Source organism: Hemitrygon akajei, unplaced genomic scaffold, assembly GCF_048418815.1.
Source record: "Hemitrygon akajei unplaced genomic scaffold, sHemAka1.3 Scf000056, whole genome shotgun sequence".
NCBI lineage: Eukaryota > Metazoa > Chordata > Chondrichthyes > Myliobatiformes > Dasyatidae > Hemitrygon > Hemitrygon akajei.
Genome location: NW_027331942.1, coordinates 5,137,438 through 5,159,607, shown reverse-complemented (window position 1 = coordinate 5,159,607; position 22,170 = coordinate 5,137,438).

Here is a 22,170-nt window from a genome sequence, read left to right as displayed (position 1 = left end):
ACTGGAACGTACCACTGCAGAACTCCACACAAATATGCCCTGAAACTGTACCCTCCATAACCTCCCCGTCTCACTGGAACGTACCAATGCAGAACTCCACACAAATACGCCCTGAACCTGTACCCGACCATAACCTCCCTGTCTCACTGGAACGTACCAATGCAGAATTCCACACAAATATGCCCTGAACGTGTACCCGCCCATATCCTCCTTGTCTCACTGGAACGCACCAATGCAGAACTCCACTCAAATTTGCCCAGAACCTGTACCCCTCCATAACCTCCCTGTCTCACTGGAACGTACCAATGCAGAACTCTAAACAAATATGCCCTGAACCTGTACCCTCCATAACCTCCCTGTCTCACTGGAACGTACCAATGCAGAACTCCACACAAATATGCCCTGAACCTGTACCCCTCCTTAACTTCCCTGTATCACTGGAACGCACCAATGCCGAACTCCACTCAAATATGCCCTGAAAGTGTACCCGCCCATATCCTCCCAGTCTCACTGGAACGTACCATTGCAGAACACCACACAAATATGCCCTGAACGTTTACCCGCCCATAAGATCCTTGTCTCACTGGAACGTACCAACGCAGAACTCCACACAAATATGCCCTGAACCTGTACCCTCCATAACCTCCCTGTCTCACTGGAACGTACCAAAGCAGAACTACGCACAAATATGCTCTGAACCTGTACCCGACCATAACCTCCCTGTCTCACTGGAACGTACCACTGCAGAACTCCACACAAATATGCCCTGAACCAGTACCCTCCATAAACTCCCTGTCTCACTGGAACGTACCAATGCCGAACTACACACAAATATGCCCTGAACCTGTACCCCTCCATAAGCTCCCTGTCTCACTGGAACGTACCAATGCAGAACTCCACACAAATATGCCCTGAACCTGTACCCGACCATAACCTCCCTGTCTCACTGGAACGTACCAATGCAGAATTCCACACAAATATGCCCTGAACGTGTACCCGCCCATATCCTCCTTGTCTCACTGGAACGCACCAATGCAGAACTCCACACAAATTTGCCCTGAACCTGTACCCATCCATAACCTCCCTGTCTCACTGGAACGTACCAATGCAGAACTCCACACAAATATGCCCTGAACCTGTACCCCTCCATAACTTCCCTGTCTCACTGGAATGCACCAATGCAGAACTCCACACAAATTTGCCCTGAACCTGTACCCCTCCAGAACCTCCCTGTCTCACTGGAACGTACCAATGCAGAACTCCACACAAATATGCCCTGAACCTCTACCCTCCATAACCTCCCTGTCTCACTGGAACGTACCAATGCAGAACAACACACAAATAAGCCCTGAACCTGTACCAGACCATAACCTCCCTGTCTCACTGGAACGTACCACTGCAGAACTCCACACAAATATGCCCTGAACCTGTACCCTCCATAACCTCCCCGTCTCACTGGAACGTACCAATGCAGAACTCCACACAAATTTGCCCTGAACCTGTACCCTTCCATAACCTCCCTGTCTCACTGGAACGTACCAATGCAGAACTCCACACAAATATGCCCTGAACCTGTAACCTCCATAACCTCCCTGACTCACTGGAACGTACAAATGCAGAACTACACTCAAATATGCCCTGAACCTGTACCCCTCCATAACCTCCAGTCTCACTAGAACGTACCATTGCAGAACACCACACAAATATGCCCTGAACGTGTACCCGCCCATAAGCTCCTTGTCTCACTGGAACGTACCAACGCAGAATTCCACAAAAATATGCCCTGAACCTGTACCCTCCATAACCTCCCTGTCTCACTGGAACGTACCAATGCAGAACTCCACACAAATACGCCCTGAACCTGTACCCGACCATAACCTCCCTGTCTCACTGGAACGTACCAATGCAGAATTCCACACAAATATGCCCTGAACGTGTACCCGCCCATATCCTCCTTGTCTCACTGGAACGCACCAATGCAGAACTCCACACAAATTTGCCCTGAACCTGTACCCCTCCATAACCTCCCTGTCTCACTGGAACGTACCAATGCAGAACTCTAAACAAATATGCCCTGAACCTGTACCCTCCATAACCTCCCTGTCTCACTGGAACGTACCAATGCAGAACTCCACTCAAATATGCCCTGAACCTGTACCCCTCCTTAACTTCCCTGTCTCACTGGAACGCACCAATGCCGAACTCCACTCAAATATGCCCTGAAAGTGTACCCGCCCATATCCTCCCAGTCTCACTGGAACGTACCATTGCAGAACACCACACAAATATGCCCTGAAAGTTTACCCGCCCATAAGATCCTTGTCTCACTGGAACGTACCAACGCAGAACTCCACACAAATATGCCCTGAACCTGTACACTCCATAACCTCCCTGTCTCACTGGAACGTACCAAAGCAGAACTACGCACAAATATGCTCTGAACCTGTACCCGACCATAACCTCCCTGTCTCACTGGAACGTACCACTGCAGAACTCCACACAAATATGCCCTGAACCAGTACCCTCCATAACCTCCCTGTTTCACTGGAACGTACCAATGCAGAACTACACACAAATATGCCCTGAACCTGTACCCCTCCATAAGCTCCCTGTCTCACTGGAACGTACCAATGCAGAACTCCACACAAATATGCCCTGAACCTATACCCGACCATAACCTCCCTGTCTCACTGGAACGTACCAATGCAGAATTCCACACAAATATGCCCTGAACGTGTACCCGCCCATATCCTCCTTGTCTCACTGGAACGCACCAATGCAGAACTCCACACAAATTTGCCCTGAACCTGTACCCCTCCATAACCTCCCTGTCTCACTGGAACGTACCAATGCAGAACTCTAAACAAATATGCACTGAAACTGTACCCTCCATAACGTCCCTGTCTCACTGGAACGTACCAATGCAGAACTCCACACAAATATGCCCTGAACCTGTACCCCTCCTCAACTTCCCTGTCTCACTGGAACGCACCAATGCCGAACTCCACTCAAATATGCCCTGAACGTGTACCCGCCCATATCCTCCCAGTCTCACTGGTACGTACCATTGCAGAACACCACACAAATATGCCCTGAACGTTTACCCGCCCATAAGATCCTTGTCTCACTGGAACGTACCAACTCAGAACTCCACACAAATATGCCCTGAACCTGTACCCTCCATAACCTCCCTGTCTCACTGGAACGTACCAAAGCAGAACAACGCACAAATATGCCCTGAACCTGTACCCGACCATAACCTCCCTGTCTCACTGGAACGTACCACTGCAGAACTCCACACAAATATGCCCTGAACCTGTACCCGACCATAACCTCCCTGTCTCACTGGAACCTACCACTGCAGAACTCCACACAAATTTGCCCTGAAAGTTTACCCGCCCATAAGATCCTTGTCTCACTGGAACATACCAACACAGAACTCCACACAAATATGCCCTGAACCTGTACCCTCCATAACCTCCCTGTCTCACAGGAAAGTCCCAATGCAGAACTCCACACAAATATGCCCTGAACCTGTACCCTCCATAACCTCCCTGTCTCACTGGAACGTACCAATGCAGAACTACACACAAATATGCCCTGAACCTGTACGCCTCCATAACCTCCCTGTCTCACTAGAACGTACCAATGCAGAACTCCACACAAATATGCTCTGAACCTGTACCCCTCCATAACTTCCCTGTCTCACTGGAAAGTACCAATGCAGAACTCCACACAAATATGCCCTGAACCTGTACACGACCATAACCTCCCTGTCTCACTGGAACGTACCATTGCAGAACTCCACACAAATTTGCACTGAACCTGTACCCTCCATAACCTCCCTGTCTCACTGGAACGTACTAATGCAGAACTACACACAAATATGCCCTGAACCTGTACCCCTCCATAACCTCCCTGTCTCACTGGAACGTACCAATGCAGAACTCCACACAAATATGCCCTGAACCTGTACCCCTCCATAACTTCCCTGTCTCACTGGAACGCACCAATGCCGAACTCCACTCAAATATCCCCTGAACCTGTACCCCTCCATAACCTTCTGTCTCACTGGAATGTACCATTGCAGAACACCACACAAATATGCCCTGAAAGTGTACCCGCCCATAACCTCCTTCTCTCACTGGAATGCACCAATGCAGAACTCCACACAAATTTGCCCTGAACCTGTACCCCTCCAGAACCTCCCTGTCTCACTGGAACGTACCAATGCAGAACTCCACACAAATATGCCCTGAACCTCTACCCTCCATAACCTCCCTGTCTCACTGGAACGTACCAATGCAGAACAACACACAAATAAGCCCTGAACCTGTACCAGACCATAACCTCCCTGTCTCACTGGAACGTACCACTGCAGAACTCCACACAAATATGCCCTGAACCTGTACCCTCCATAACCTCCCCGTCTCACTGGAACGTACCAATGCAGAACTCCACACAAATTTGCCCTGAACCTGTACCCTTCCATAACCTCCCTGTCTCACTGGAACGTACCAATGCAGAACTCCACACAAATATGCCCTGAACCTGTAACCTCCATAACCTCCCTGACTCACTGGAACGTACAAATGCAGAACTACACTCAAATATGCCCTGAACCTGTACCCCTCCATAACCTCCCTGTCTCACTGGAACGTACCAATGCAGAACTCTAAACAAATATGCCCTGAGCCTGTACCCTCCATAACCTCCCTGTCTCACTGGAACGTACCAATGCAGAACTCCACACAAATATGCCCTGAACCTGTACCCCTCCTTAACTTCCCTGTCTCACTGGAACGCACCAATGCCGAACTCCTCTCAAATATGCCCTGAAAGTGTACCCGCCCATATCCTCCCAGTCTCACTGGAACGTACCATTGCAGAACACCACACAAATATGCCCTGAACGTTTACCCGCCCATAAGATCCTTGTCTCACTGGAACGTACCAACGCAGAACTCAACACAAATATGCCCTGAACCTGTACCCTCCATAACCTCCCTGTCTCACTGGAACGTACCAAAGCAGAACTACGCACAAATATGCTCTGAACCTGTACCCGACCATAACCTCCCTGTCACACTGGAACGTACCACTGCAGAACTCCACACAAATATGCCCTGAACCAGTACCCTCCATAACCTCCCTGTCTCACTGGAACGTACCAATGCAGAACTACACACAAATATGCCCTGAACCTGTACCCCTCCATAAGCTCCCTGTCTCACTGGAACATACTAACACAGAACTCCACACAAATATGCCCTGAACCTGTACCCTCCATAACCTCCCTGTCTCACTGGAAAGTCCCAATGCAGAACTCCACACAAATATGCCCTGAACCTGTACCCTCGATAACCTCCCTGTCTCACTGGAACGTACCAATGCAGAACTACACACAAATATGCCCTGAACCTGTACCCCTCCATAAACTCCCTGTCTCACTAGAACGTACCAATGCAGAACTCCACACAAATATGCCCTGAACCTGTACCCCTCCATAACTTCCCTGTCTCACTGGAAAGTACCAATGCAGAACTCCACACAAATATGCCCTGAACCTGTACCCGACCATAACCTCCCTGTCTCACTGGAACGTACCATTGCAGAACTCCACACAAATATGCCCTGAACATGTACACCTCCATAACCTCCCTGTCTCACTGGAACGTACCAATGCAGAACTCCACACAAATATGCCCTGAACCTGTAACCCTCCATAACCTCCCTGTCTCACTGGAACGTACCAACGCAGAACTCCACACAAATATGCCCTGAACGTGTACCCCTCCATAACTTACCTGTCTCACTGGAACGCACCAATGCCGAACTCCACTCAAATATCCCCTGAACCTGTACCCCTCCATAACCTTCTGTCTCACTGGAACGTACCATTGCAGAACACCACACAAATATGCCCTGAAAGTGTACCCGCCCATAACCTCCTTCTCTCACTGGAATGCACCAATGCAGAACTCCACACAAATTTGCCCTGAACCTGTACCCCTCCATAACCTCCCTGTCTCACTGGAACGTACCATTGCAGAACACCACACAAATATGCCCTGAACGTGTACCCGCCCATAAGCTCCTTGTCTCACTGGAACGTACCAACGCAGAACTACACACAAATATGCCCTGAACCTGTACCCCTCCATAAGCTCCCTGTCTCACTGGAACGTACCAATGCAGAACTCCACACAAATATGCCCTGAACCTATACCCGACCATAACCTCCCTGTCTCACTGGAACGTACCAATGCAGAATTCCACACAAATATGCCCTGAACGTGTACCCGCCCATATCCTCCTTGTCTGACTGGAACGCACCAATGCAGAACTCCACACAAATTTGCCCTGAACCTGTACCCCTCCATAACCTCCCTGTCTCACTGGAACGTGCCAATGCAGAACTCTAAACAAATATGCACTGAAACTGTACCCTCCATAACCTCCCTGTCTCACTGGAACGTACCAATGCAGAACTCCACACAAATATGCCCTGAACCTGTACCCCTCCTTAACTTCCCTGTCTCACTGGAACGCACCAATGCCGAACTCCACTCAAATATGCCCTGAAAGTGTACCCGCCCATATCCTCCCAGTCTCACTGGAACGTACCATTGCAGAACACCACACAAATATGCCCTGAACGTTTTCCCGCCCATAAGATCCTTGTCTCACTGGAACGTACCAACTCAGAACTCCACACAAATATGCCCTGAACCTGTACCCTCCATAACCTCCCTGTCTCACTGGAACGTACCAAAGCAGAACAACGCACAAATATGCCCTGAACCTGTACCCGACCATAACCTCCCTGTCTCACTGGAACGTACCACTGCAGAACTCCACACAAATATGCCCTGAACCTGTACCCGACCATAACCTCCCTGTCTCACTGGAAACTACCACTGCAGAACTCCACACAAATATGCCCTGAACGTTTACCCGCCCATAAGATCCTTGTCTCACTGGAACATACCAACACAGAACTCCACACAAATATGCCCTGAACCTGTACCCTCCATAACCTCCCTGTCTCACAGGAAAGTCCCAATGCAGAACTCCACACAAATATGCCCTGAACCTGTAACCTCCATAACCTCCCTGACTCACTGGAACGTACAAATGCAGAACTACACTCAAATATGCCCTGAACCTGTACCCCTCCATAACCTCCAGTCTCACTGGAACGTACCATTGCAGAACACCACACAAATATGCCCTGAACGTGTACCCGCCCATAAGCTCCTTGTCTCACTGGAACGTACCAACGCAGAATTCCACACAAATATGCCCTGAACCTGTACCCTCCATAACCTCCCTGTCTCACTGGAACGTACCAATGCAGAACTCCACACAAATTTGCCCTGAACCTGTACCCCTCCATAACCTCCCTGTCTCACAGGAAAGTCCCAATGCAGAACTCCACACAAATATGCCCTGAACCTGTAACCTCCATAACCTCCCTGACTCACTGGAACGTACCAATGCAGAACTCCACTCAAATATGCCCTGAACCTGTACCCCTCCTTAACTTCCCTGTCTCACTGGAACGCACCAATGCCGAACTCCACTCAAATATGCCCTGAAAGTGTACCCGCCCATATCCTCCCAGTCTCACTGGAACGTACCATTGCAGAACACCACACAAATATGCCCTGAAAGTTTACCCGCCCATAAGATCCTTGTCTCACTGGAACGTACCAACGCAGAACTCCACACAAATATGCCCTGAACCTGTACACTCCATAACCTCCCTGTCTCACTGGAACGTACCAAAGCAGAACTACGCACAAATATGCTCTGAACCTGTACCCGACCATAACCTCCCTGTCTCACTGGAACGTACCACTGCAGAACTCCACACAAATATGCCCTGAACCAGTACCCTCCATAACCTCCCTGTTTCACTGGAACGTACCAATGCAGAACTACACACAAATATGCCCTGAACCTGTACGCCTCCATAAGCTCCCTGTCTCACTGGAACGTACCAATGCAGAACTCCACACAAATATGCCCTGAACCTATACCCGACCATAGCCTCCCTGTGTCACTGGAACGTACCAATGCAGAATTCCACACAAATATGCCCTGAACGTGTACCCGCCCATATCCTCCTTGTCTCACTGGAACGCACCAATGCAGAACTCCACACAAATTTGCCCTGAACCTGTACCCCTCCATAACCTCCCTGTCTCACTGGAACGTACCAATGCAGAACTCTAAACAAATATGCACTGAAACTGTACCCTCCATAACCTCCCTGTCTCACTGGAACGTACCAATGCAGAACTCCACACAAATATGCCCTGCACCTGTACCCCTCCTTAACTTCCCTGTCTCACTGGAACGCACCAATGCCGAACTCCACTCAAATATGCCCTGAAAGTGTACCCGCCCATATCCTCCCAGTCTCACTGGAACGTACCATTGCAGAACACCACACAAATATGCCCTGAACGTTTACCCGCCCATAAGATCCTTGTCTCACTGGAACGTACCAACTCAGAACTCCACACAAATATGCCCTGAACCTGTACCCTCCATAACCTCCCTGTCTCACAGGAAAGTCCCAATGCAGAACTCCACACAAATATGCCCTGAACCTGTAACCTCCATAACCTCCCTGACTCACTGGAACGTACAAATGCAGAACTACACTCAAATATGCCCTGAACCTGTACCCCTCCATAACCTCCAGTCTCACTGGAACGTACCATTGCAGAACACCACACAAATATGCCCTGAACGTGTACCCGCCCATAAGCTCCTTGTCTCACTGGAACGTACCAACGCAGAATTCCACACAAATATGCCCTGAACCTGTACCCTCCCTAACCTCCCTGTCTCACTGGAACGTACCAATGCAGAACTCCACACAAATATGCCCTGAACCTGTACCCGACCATATCCTCCCTGTCTCACTGGAACGTACCAATGCAGAATTCCACACAAATATGCCCTGAACGTGTACCCGCCCATATCCTCCTTGTCTCACTGGAACGCACCAATGCAGAACTCCACACAAATATGCCCTGAACCTGTACCCCTCCATAACTTCCCTGTCTCACTGGAACGCACCAATGCCGAACTCCACTCAAATATCCCCTGAACCTGTACCCCTCCATAACCTTCTGTCTCACTGGAATGTACCATTGCAGAACACCACACAAATATGCCCTGAAAGTGTACCCGCCCATAACCTCCTTCTCTCACTGGAATGCACCAATGCAGAACTCCACACAAATTTGCCCTGAACCTGTACCCCTCCAGAACCTCCCTGTCTCACTGGAACGTACCAATGCAGAACTCCACACAAATATGCCCTGAACCTCTACCCTCCATAACCTCCCTGTCTCACTGGAACGTACCAATGCAGAACAACACACAAATAAGCCCTGAACCTGTACCAGACCATAACCTCCCTGTCTCACTGGAACGTACCACTGCAGAACTCCACACAAATATGCCCTGAACCTGTACCCTCCATAACCTCCCCGTCTCACTGGAACGTACCAATGCAGAACTCCACACAAATTTGCCCTGAACCTGTACCCTTCCATAACCTCCCTGTCTCACTGGAACGTACCAATGCAGAACTCCACACAAATATGCCCTGAACCTGTAACCTCCATAACCTCCCTGACTCACTGGAACGTACAAATGCAGAACTACACTCAAATATGCCCTGAACCTGTACCCCTCCATAACCTCCCTGTCTCACTGGAACGTACCAATGCAGAACTCTAAACAAATATGCCCTGAGCCTGTACCCTCCATAACCTCCCTGTCTCACTGGAACGTACCAATGCAGAACTCCACACAAATATGCCCTGAACCTGTACCCCTCCTTAACTTCCCTGTCTCACTGGAACGCACCAATGCCGAACTCCTCTCAAATATGCCCTGAAAGTGTACCCGCCCATATCCTCCCAGTCTCACTGGAACGTACCATTGCAGAACACCACACAAATATGCCCTGAACGTTTACCCGCCCATAAGATCCTTGTCTCACTGGAACGTACCAACGCAGAACTCAACACAAATATGCCCTGAACCTGTACCCTCCATAATCTCCCTGTCTCACTGGAACGTACCAAAGCAGAACTACGCACAAATATGCTCTGAACCTGTACCCGACCATAACCTCCCTGTCACACTGGAACGTACCACTGCAGAACTCCACACAAATATGCCCTGAACCAGTACCCTCCATAACCTCCCTGTCTCACTGGAACGTACCAATGCAGAACTACACACAAATATGCCCTGAACCTGTACCCCTCCATAAGCTCCCTGTCTCACTGGAACATACTAACACAGAACTCCACACAAATATGCCCTGAACCTGTACCCTCCATAACCTCCCTGTCTCACTGGAAAGTCCCAATGCAGAACTCCACACAAATATGCCCTGAACCTGTACCCTCGATAACCTCCCTGTCTCACTGGAACGTACCAATGCAGAACTACACACAAATATGCCCTGAACCTGTACACCTCCATAAACTCCCTGTCTCACTAGAACGTACCAATGCAGAACTCCACACAAATATGCCCTGAACCTGTACCCCTCCATAACTTCCCTGTCTCACTGGAAAGTACCAATGCAGAACTCCACACAAATATGCCCTGAACCTGTACCCGACCATAACCTCCCTGTCTCACTGGAACGTACCATTGCAGAACTCCACACAAATATGCCCTGAACATGTACACCTCCATAACCTCCCTGTCTCACTGGAACGTACCAATGCAGAACTCCACACAAATATGCCCTGAACCTGTAACCCTCCATAACCTCCCTGTCTCACTGGAACGTACCAACGCAGAACTCCACACAAATATGCCCTGAACGTGTACCCCTCCATAACTTACCTGTCTCACTGGAACGCACCAATGCCGAACTCCACTCAAATATCCCCTGAACCTGTACCCCTCCATAACCTTCTGTCTCACTGGAACGTACCATTGCAGAACACCACACAAATATGCCCTGAAAGTGTACCCGCCCATAACCTCCTTCTCTCACTGGAATGCACCAATGCAGAACTCCACACAAATTTGCCCTGAACCTGTACCCCTCCATAACCTCCCTGTCTCACTGGAACGTACCATTGCAGAACACCACACAAATATGCCCTGAACGTGTACCCGCCCATAAGCTCCTTGTCTCACTGGAACGTACCAACGCAGAACTACACACAAATATGCCCTGAACCTGTACCCCTCCATAAGCTCCCTGTCTCACTGGAACGTACCAATGCAGAACTCCACACAAATATGCCCTGAACCTATACCCGACCATAACCTCCCTGTCTCACTGGAACGTACCAATGCAGAATTCCACACAAATATGCCCTGAACGTGTACCCGCCCATATCCTCCTTGTCTGACTGGAACGCACCAATGCAGAACTCCACACAAATTTGCCCTGAACCTGTACCCCTCCATAACCTCCCTGTCTCACTGGAACGTACCAATGCAGAACTCTAAACAAATATGCACTGAAACTGTACCCTCCATAACCTCCCTGTCTCACTGGAACGTACCAATGCAGAACTCCACACAAATATGCCCTGAACCTGTACCCCTCCTTAACTTCCCTGTCTCACTGGAACGCACCAATGCCGAACTCCACTCAAATATGCCCTGTAAGTGTACCCGCCCATATCCTCCCAGTCTCACTGGAACGTACCATTGCAGAACACCACACAAATATGCCCTGAACGTTTACCCGCCCATAAGATCCTTGTCTCACTGGAACGTACCAACTCAGAACTCCACACAAATATGCCCTGAACCTGTACCCTCCATAACCTCCCTGTCTCACTGGAACGTACCAAAGCAGAACAACGCACAAATATGCCCTGAACCTGTACCCGACCATAACCTCCCTGTCTCACTGGAACGTACCACTGCAGAACTCCACACAAATATGCCCTGAACCTGTACCCGACCATAACCTCCCTGTCTCACTGGAAACTACCACTGCAGAACTCCACACAAATATGCCCTGAACGTTTACCCGCCCATAAGATCCTTGTCTCACTGGAACATACCAACACAGAACTCCACACAAATATGCCCTGAACCTGTACCCTCCATAACCTCCCTGTCTCACAGGAAAGTCCCAATGCAGAACTCCACACAAATATGCCCTGAACCTGTAACCTCCATAACCTCCCTGACTCACTGGAACGTACAAATGCAGAACTACACTCAAATATGCCCTGAACCTGTACCCCTCCATAACCTCCAGTCTCACTGGAACGTACCATTGCAGAACACCACACAAATATGCCCTGAACGTGTACCCGCCCATAAGCTCCTTGTCTCACTGGAACGTACCAACGCAGAATTCCACACAAATATGCCCTGAACCTGTACCCTCCATAACCTCCCTGTCTCACTGGAACGTACCAATGCAGAACTCCACACAAATTTGCCCTGAACCTGTACCCCTCCATAACCTCCCTGTCTCACAGGAATGTCCCAATGCAGAACTCCACACAAATATGCCCTGAACCTGTAACCTCCATAACCTCCCTGACTCACTGGAACGTACCAATGCAGAACTCCACTCAAATATGCCCTGAACCTGTACCCCTCCTTAACTTCCCTGTCTCACTGGAACGCACCAATGCCGAACTCCACTCAAATATGCCCTGAAAGTGTACCCGCCCATATCCTCCCAGTCTCACTGGAACGTACCATTGCAGAACACCACACAAATATGCCCTGAAAGTTTACCCGCCCATAAGATCCTTGTCTCACTGGAACGTACCAACGCAGAACTCCACACAAATATGCCCTGAACCTGTACACTCCATAACCTCCCTGTCTCACTGGAACGTACCAAAGCAGAACTACGCACAAATATGCTCTGAACCTGTACCCGACCATAACCTCCCTGTCTCACTGGAACGTACCACTGCAGAACTCCACACAAATATGCCCTGAACCAGTACCCTCCATAACCTCCCTGTTTCACTGGAACGTACCAATGCAGAACTACACACAAATATGCCCTGAACCTGTACGCCTCCATAAGCTCCCTGTCTCACTGGAACGTACCAATGCAGAACTCCACACAAATATGCCCTGAACCTATACCCGACCATAGCCTCCCTGTGTCACTGGAACGTACCAATGCAGAATTCCACACAAATATGCCCTGAACGTGTACCCGCCCATATCCTCCTTGTCTCACTGGAACGCACCAATGCAGAACTCCACACAAATTTGCCCTGAACCTGTACCCCTCCATAACCTCCCTGTCTCACTGGAACGTACCAATGCAGAACTCTAAACAAATATGCACTGAAACTGTACCCTCCATAACCTCCCTGTCTCACTGGAACGTACCAATGCAGAACTCCACACAAATATGCCCTGCACCTGTACCCCTCCTTAACTTCCCTGTCTCACTGGAACGCACCAATGCCGAACTCCACTCAAATATGCCCTGAAAGTGTACCCGCCCATATCCTCCCAGTCTCACTGGAACGTACCATTGCAGAACACCACACAAATATGCCCTGAACGTTTACCCGCCCATAAGATCCTTGTCTCACTGGAACGTACCAACTCAGAACTCCACACAAATATGCCCTGAACCTGTACCCTCCATAACCTCCCTGTCTCACTGGAACGTACCAAAGCAGAACAACGCACAAATATGCCCTGAACCTGTACCCGACCATAACCTCCCTGTCTCACTGGAACGTACCACTGCAGAACTCCACACAAATATGCCCTGAACCTGTACCCGACCATAACCTCCCTGTCTCACTGGAAACTACCACTGCAGAACTCCACACAAATATGCCCTGAACGTTTACCCGCCCATAAGATCCTTGTCTCACTGGAACATACCAACACAGAACTCCACACAAATATGCCCTGAACCTGTACCCTCCATAACCTCCCTGTCTCACAGGAAAGTCCCAATGCAGAACTCCACACAAATATGCCCTGAACCTGTAACCTCCATAACCTCCCTGACTCACTGGAACGTACAAATGCAGAACTACACTCAAATATGCCCTGAACCTGTACCCCTCCATAACCTCCAGTCTCACTGGAACGTACCATTGCAGAACACCACACAAATATGCCCTGAACGTGTACCCGCCCATAAGCTCCTTGTCTCACTGGAACGTACCAACGCAGAATTCCACACAAATATGCCCTGAACCTGTACCCTCCATAACCTCCCTGTCTCACTGGAACGTACCAATGCAGAACTCCACACAAATATGCCCTGAACCTGTACCCGACCATATCCTCCCTGTCTCACTGGAACGTACCAATGCAGAATTCCACACAAATATGCCCTGAACGTGTACCCGCCCATATCCTCCTTGTCTCACTGGAACGCACCAATGCAGAACACCACACAAATTTGCCCTGAACCTGTACCCCTCCATAACCTCCCTGTCTCACAGGAAAGTCCCAATGCAGAACTCCACACAAATATGCCCTGAACCTGTAACCTCCATAACCTCCCTGACTCACTGGAACGTACCAATGCAGAACTCCACTCAAATATGCCCTGAACCTGTACCCCTCCTTAACTTCCCTGTCTCACTGGAACGCACCAATGCCGAACTCCACTCAAATATGCCCTGAAAGTGTACCCGCCCATATCCTCCCAGTCTCACTGGAACGTACCATTGCAGAACACCACACAAATATGCCCTGAAAGTTTACCCGCCCATAAGATCCTTGTCTCACTGGAACGTACCAACGCAGAACTCCACACAAATATGCCCTGAACCTGTACACTCCATAACCTCCCTGTCTCACTGGAACGTACCAAAGCAGAACTACGCACAAATATGCTCTGAACCTGTACCCGACCATAACCTCCCTGTCTCACTGGAACGTACCACTGCAGAACTCCACACAAATATGCCCTGAATCAGTACCCTCCATAACCTCCCTGTTTCACTGGAACGTACCAATGCAGAACTACACACAAATATGCCCTGAACCTGTACCCCTCCATAACCTCCCTGTCTCACTGGAACGTACCAATGCAGAACTCCACACAAATATGCCCTGAACCTATACCCGACCATAATCTCCCTGTCTCACTGGAACGTACCAATGCAGAATTCCACACAAATATGCCCTGAACGTGTACGCGCCCATATCCTCCTTGTCTCACTGGAACGCACCAATGCAGAACTCCACACAAATTTGCCCTGAACCTGTACCCCTCCATAACCTCCCTGTCTCACTGGAACGTACCAATGCAGAACTCTAAACAAATATGCACTGAAACTGTACCCTCCATAACCTCCCTGTCTCACTGGAACGTACCAATGCAGAACTCCACACAAATATGATCTGAACCTGTACCCCTCCTTAACTTCCCTGTCTCACTGGAACGCACCAATGCCGAACTCCACTCAAATATGCCCTGAAAGTGTACCCGCCCATATCCTCCCAGTCTCACTGGAACGTACCATTGCAGAACACCACACAAATATGCCCTGAACGTTTACCCGCCCATAAGATCCTTGTCTCACTGGAACGTACCAACTCAGAACTCCACACAAATATGCCCTGAACCTGTACCCTCCATAACCTCCCTGTCTCACTGGAACGTACCAAAGCAGAACAACGCACAAATATGCCCTGAACCTGTACCCGACCATAACCTCCCTGTCTCACTGGAACGTACCACTGCAGAACTCCACACAAATATGCCCTGAACCTGTACCCGACCATAACCTCCCTGTCTCACTGGAACCTACCACTGCAGAACTCCACACAAATATGCCCTGAACGTTTACCCGCCCATAAGATCCTTGTCTCACTGGAACATACCAACACAGAACTCCACACAAATATGCCCTGAACCTGTACCCTCCATAACCTCCCTGTCTCACAGGAAAGTCCCAATGCAGAACTCCACACAAATATGCCCTGAACCTGTAACCTCCATAACCTCCCTGACTCACTGGAACGTACAAATGCAGAACTACACTCAAATATGCCCTGAACCTGTACCCCTCCATAACCTCCAGTCTCACTGGAACGTACCATTGCAGAACACCACACAAATATGCCCTGAACGTGTACCCGCCCATAAGCTCCTTGTCTCACTGGAACGTACAAATGCAGAACTACACTCAAATATGCCCTGAACCTGTACCCCTCCATAACCTCCCTGTCTCACTGGAACGTACCAATGCAGAACTCTAAACAAATATGCCCTGAGCCTGTACCCTCCATAACCTCCCTGTCTCACTGGAACGTACCAATGCAGAACTCCACACAAATATGCCCTGAACCTGTACCCCTCCTTAACTTCCCTGTCTCACTGGAACGCACCAATGCCGAACTCCTCTCAAATATGCCCTGAAAGTGTACCCGCCCATATCCTCCCAGTCTCACTGGAACGTACCATTGCAGAACACCACACAAATATGCCCTGAACGTTTACCCGCCCATAAGATCCTTGTCTCACTGGAACGTACCAACGCAGAACTCAACACAAATATGCCCTGAACCTGTACCCTCCATAACCTCCCTGTCTCACTGGAACGTACCAAAGCAGAACTACGCACAAATATGCTCTGAACCTGTACCCGACCATAACCTCCCTGTCTCACTGGAACGTACCACTGCAGAACTCCACACAAATATGCCCTGAACCAGTACCCTCCATAACCTCCCTGTCTCACTGGAACGTACCAATGCAGAACTACACACAAATATGCCCTGAACCTGTACCCCTCCATAAGCTCCCTGTCTCACTGGAACATACTAACACAGAACTCCACACAAATATGCCCTGAACCTGTACCCTCCATAACCTCCCTGTCTCACTGGAAAGTACCAATGCAGAACTACGCACAAATATGCCCTGAACCTGTACCCGACCATAACCTCCCTGTCTCACAGGAAAGTCCCAATGCAGAACTCCACACAAATATGCCCTGAACCTGTACCCTCGATAACCTCCCTGTCTCACTGGAACGTACCAATGCAGAACTACACACAAATATGCCCTGAACCTGTACCCCTCCATAAACTCCCTGTCTCACTAGAACGTACCAATGCAGAACTCCACACAAATATGCCCTGAACCTGTACCCCTCCATAACTTCCCTGTCTCACTGGAAAGTACCAATGCAGAACTCCACACAAATATGCCCTGAACCTGTACCCGACCATAACCTCCCTGTCTCACTGGAACGTACCATTGCAGAACTCCACACAAATATGCCCTGAACATGTACACCTCCATAACCTCCCTGTCTCACTGGAACGTACCAATGCAGAACTCCACACAAATATGCCCTGAACCTGTAACCCTCCATAACCTCCCTGTCTCACTGGAACGTACCAATGCAGAACTCCACACAAATATGCCCTGAACGTGTACCCCTCCATAACTTACCTGTCTCACTGGAACGCACCAATACCGAACTCCACTCAAATATCCCCTGAACCTGTACCCCTCCATAACCTTCTGTCTCACTGGAACGTACCATTGCAGAACACCACACAAATATGCCCTGAAAGTGTACCCGCCCATAACCTCCTTCTCTCACTGGAATGCACCAATGCAGAACTCCACACAAATTTGCCCTGAACCTGTACCCCTCCATAACCTCCCTGTCTCACTGGAACGTACCAACGCAGAACTACACACAAATATGCCCTGAACCTGTACCCCTCCATAAGCTCCCTGTCTCACTGGAACGTACCAATGCAGAACTCCACACAAATATGCCCTGAACCTATACCCGACCATAACCTCCCTGTCTCACTGGAACGTACCAATGCAGAATTCCACACAAATATGCCCTGAACGTGTACCCGCCCATATCCTCCTTGTCTCACTGGAACGCACCAATGCAGAACTCCACACAAATTTGCCCTGAACCTGTACCCCTCCATAACCTCCCTGTCTCACTGGAACGTACCAATGCAGAACTCTAAACAAATATGCACTGAAACTGTACCCTCCATAACCTCCCTGTCTCACTGGAACGTACCAATGCAGAACTCCACACAAATATGCCCTGAACCTGTACCCCTCCTTAACTTCCCTGTCTCACTGGAACGCACCAATGCCGAACTCCACTCAAATATGCCCTGAAAGTGTACCCGCCCATATCCTCCCAGTCTCACTGGAACGTACCATTGCAGAACACCACACAAATATGCCCTGAACGTTTACCCGCCCATAAGATCCTTGTCTCACTGGAACGTACCAACTCAGAACTCCACACAAATATGCCCTGAACCTGTACCCTCCATAACCTCCCTGTCTCACTGGAACGTACCAAAGCAGAACAACGCACAAATATGCCCTGAACCTGTACCCGACCATAACCTCCCTGTCTCACTGGAACGTACCACTGCAGAACTCCACACAAATATGCCCTGAACCTGTACCCGACCATAACCTCCCTGTCTCACTGGAACCTACCACTGCAGAACTCCACACAAATATGCCCTGAACGTTTACCCGCCCATAAGATCCTTGTCTCACTGGAACATACCAACACAGAACTCCACACAAATATGCCCTGAACCTGTACCCTCCATAACCTCCCTGTCTCACAGGAAAGTCCCAATGCAGAACTCCACACAAATATGCCCTGAACCTGTAACCTCCATAACCTCCCTGACTCACTGGAACGTACCAATGCAGAACTCCACTCAAATATGCCCTGAACCTTTACCCCTCCTTAACTTCCCTGTCTCACTGGAACGCACCAATGCCGAACTCCACTCAAATATGCCCTGAAAGTGTACCCGCCCATATCCTCCCAGTCTCACTGGAACGTACCATTGCAGAACACCACACAAATATGCCCTGAAAGTTTACCCGCCCATAAGATCCTTGTCTCACTGGAACGTACCAACGCAGAACTCCACACAAATATGCCCTGAACCTGTACACTCCATAACCTCCCTGTCTCACTGGAACGTACCAAAGCAGAACTACGCACAAATATGCTCTGAACCTGTACCCGACCATAACCTCCCTGTCTCACTGGAACGTACCACTGCAGAACTCCACACAAATATGCCCTGAATCAGTACCCTCCATAACCTCCCTGTTTCACTGGAACGTACCAATGCAGAACTACACACAAATATGCCCTGAACCTGTACGCCTCCATAAGCTCCCTGTCTCACTGGAACGTACCAATGCAGAACTCCACACAAATATGCCCTGAACCTATACCCGACCATAGCCTCCCTGTGTCACTGGAACGTACCAATGCAGAATTCCACACAAATATGCCCTGAACGTGTACCCGCCCATATCCTCCTTGTCTCACTGGAACGCACCAATGCAGAACTCCACACAAATTTGCCCTGAACCTGTACCCCTCCATAACCTCCCTGTCTCACTGGAACGTACCAATGCAGAACTCTAAACAAATATGCACTGAAACTGTACCCTCCATAACCTCCCTGTCTCACTGGAACGTACCAATGCAGAACTCCACACAAATATGCCCTGCACCTGTACCCCTCCTTAACTTCCCTGTCTCACTGGAACGCACCAATGCCGAACTCCACTCAAATATGCCCTGAAAGTGTACCCGCCCATATCCTCCCAGTCTCACTGGAACGTACCATTGCAGAACACCACACAAATATGCCCTGAACGTTTACCCGCCCATAAGATCCTTGTCTCACTGGAACGTACCAACTCAGCACTCCACACAAATATGCCCTGAACCTGTACCCTCCATAACCTCCCTGTCTCACAGGAAAGTCCCAATGCAGAACAACGCACAAATATGCCCTGAACCTGTAACCTCCATAACCTCCCTGACTCACTGGAACGTACAAATGCAGAACTACACTCAAATATGCCCTGAACCTGTACCCCTCCATAACCTCCAGTCTCACTGGAACGTACCATTGCAGAACACCACACAAATATGCCCTGAACGTGTACCCGCCCATAAGCTCCTTGTCTCACTGGAACGTACCAACGCAGAATTCCACACAAATATGCCCTGAACCTGTACCCTCCATAACCTCCCTGTCTCACTGGAACGTACCAATGCAGAACTCCACACAAATATGCCCTGAACCTGTACCCCTCCATAACCTCCAGTCTCACTGGAACGTACCATTGCAGAACACCACACAAATATGCCCTGAACGTGTACCCGCCCATAAGCTCCTTGTCTCACTGGAACGTACAAATGCAGAACTACACTCAAATATGCCCTGAACCTGTACCCCTCCATAACCTCCCTGTCTCACTGGAACGTACCAATGCAGAACTCTAAACAAATATGCCCTGAGCCTGTACCCTCCATAACCTCCCTGTCTCACTGGAACGTACCAATGCAGAACTCCACACAAATATGCCCTGAACCTGTACCCCTCCTTAACTTCCCTGTCTCACTGGAACGCACCAATGCCGAACTCCTCTCAAATATGCCCTGAAAGTGTACCCGCCCATATCCTCCCAGTCTCACTGGAACGTACCATTGCAGAACACCACACAAATATGCCCTGAACGTTTACCCGCCCATAAGATCCTTGTCTCACTGGAACGTACCAACGCAGAACTCAACACAAATATGCCCTGAACCTGTACCCTCCATAACCTCCCTGTCTCACTGGAACGTACCAAAGCAGAACTACGCACAAATATGCTCTGAACCTGTACCCGACCATAACCTCCCTGTCTCACTGGAACGTACCACTGCAGAACTCCACACAAATATGCCCTGAACCAGTACCCTCCATAACCTCCCTGTCTCACTGGAACGTACCAATGCAGAACTACACACAAATATGCCCTGAACCTGTACCCCTCCATAAGCTCCCTGTCTCACTGGAACATACTAACACAGAACTCCACACAAATATGCCCTGAACCTGTACCCTCCATAACCTCCCTGTCTCACTGGAAAGTACCAATGCAGAACTACGCACAAATATGCCCTGAACCTGTACCCGACCATAACCTCCCTGTCTCACAGGAAAGTCCCAATGCAGAACTCCACACAAATATGCCCTGAACCTGTACCCTCGATAACCTCCCTGTCTCACTGGAACGTACCAATGCAGAACTACACACAAATATGCCCTGAACCTGTACCCCTCCATAAACTCCCTGTCTCACTAGAACGTACCAATGCAGAACTCCACACAAATATGCCCTGAACCTGTACCCCTCCATAACTTCCCTGTCTCACTGGAAAGTACCAATGCAGAACTCCACACAAATATGCCCTGAACCTGTACCCGACCATAACCTCCCTGTCTCACTGGAACGTACCATTGCAGAACTCCACACAAATATGCCCTGAACATGTACACCTCCATAACCTCCCTGTCTCACTGGAACGTACCAATGCAGAACTCCACACAAATATGCCCTGAACCTGTAACCCTCCATAACCTCCCTGTCTCACTGGAACGTACCAATGCAGAACTCCACTCAAATATCCCCTGAACCTGTACCCCTCCATAACCTTCTGTCTCACTGGAACGTACCATTGCAGAACACCACACAAATATGCCCTGAAAGTGTACCCGCCCATAACCTCCTTCTCTCACTGGAATGCACCAATGCAGAACTCCACACAAATTTGCCCTGAACCTGTACCCCTCCATAACCTCCCTGTCTCACTGGAACGTACCATTGCAGAACACCACACAAATATGCCCTGAACGTGTACCCGCCCATAAGCTCCTTGTCTCACTGGAACGTACCAACGCAGAACTACACACAAATATGCCCTGAACCTGTACCCCTCCATAAGCTCCCTGTCTCACTGGAACGTACCAATGCAGAACTCCACACAAATATGCCCTGAACCTATACCCGACCATAACCTCCCTGTCTCACTGGAACGTACCAATGCAGAATTCCACACAAATATGCCCTGAACGTGTACCCGCCCATATCCTCCTTGTCTCACTGGAACGCACCAATGCAGAACTCCACACAAATTTGCCCTGAACCTGTACCCCTCCATAACCTCCCTGTCTCACTGGAACGTACCAATGCAGAACTCTAAACAAATATGCACTGAAACTGTACCCTCCATAACCTCCCTGTCTCACTGGAACGTACCAATGCAGAACTCCACACAAATATGCCCTGAACCTGTACCCCTCCTTAACTTCCCTGTCTCACTG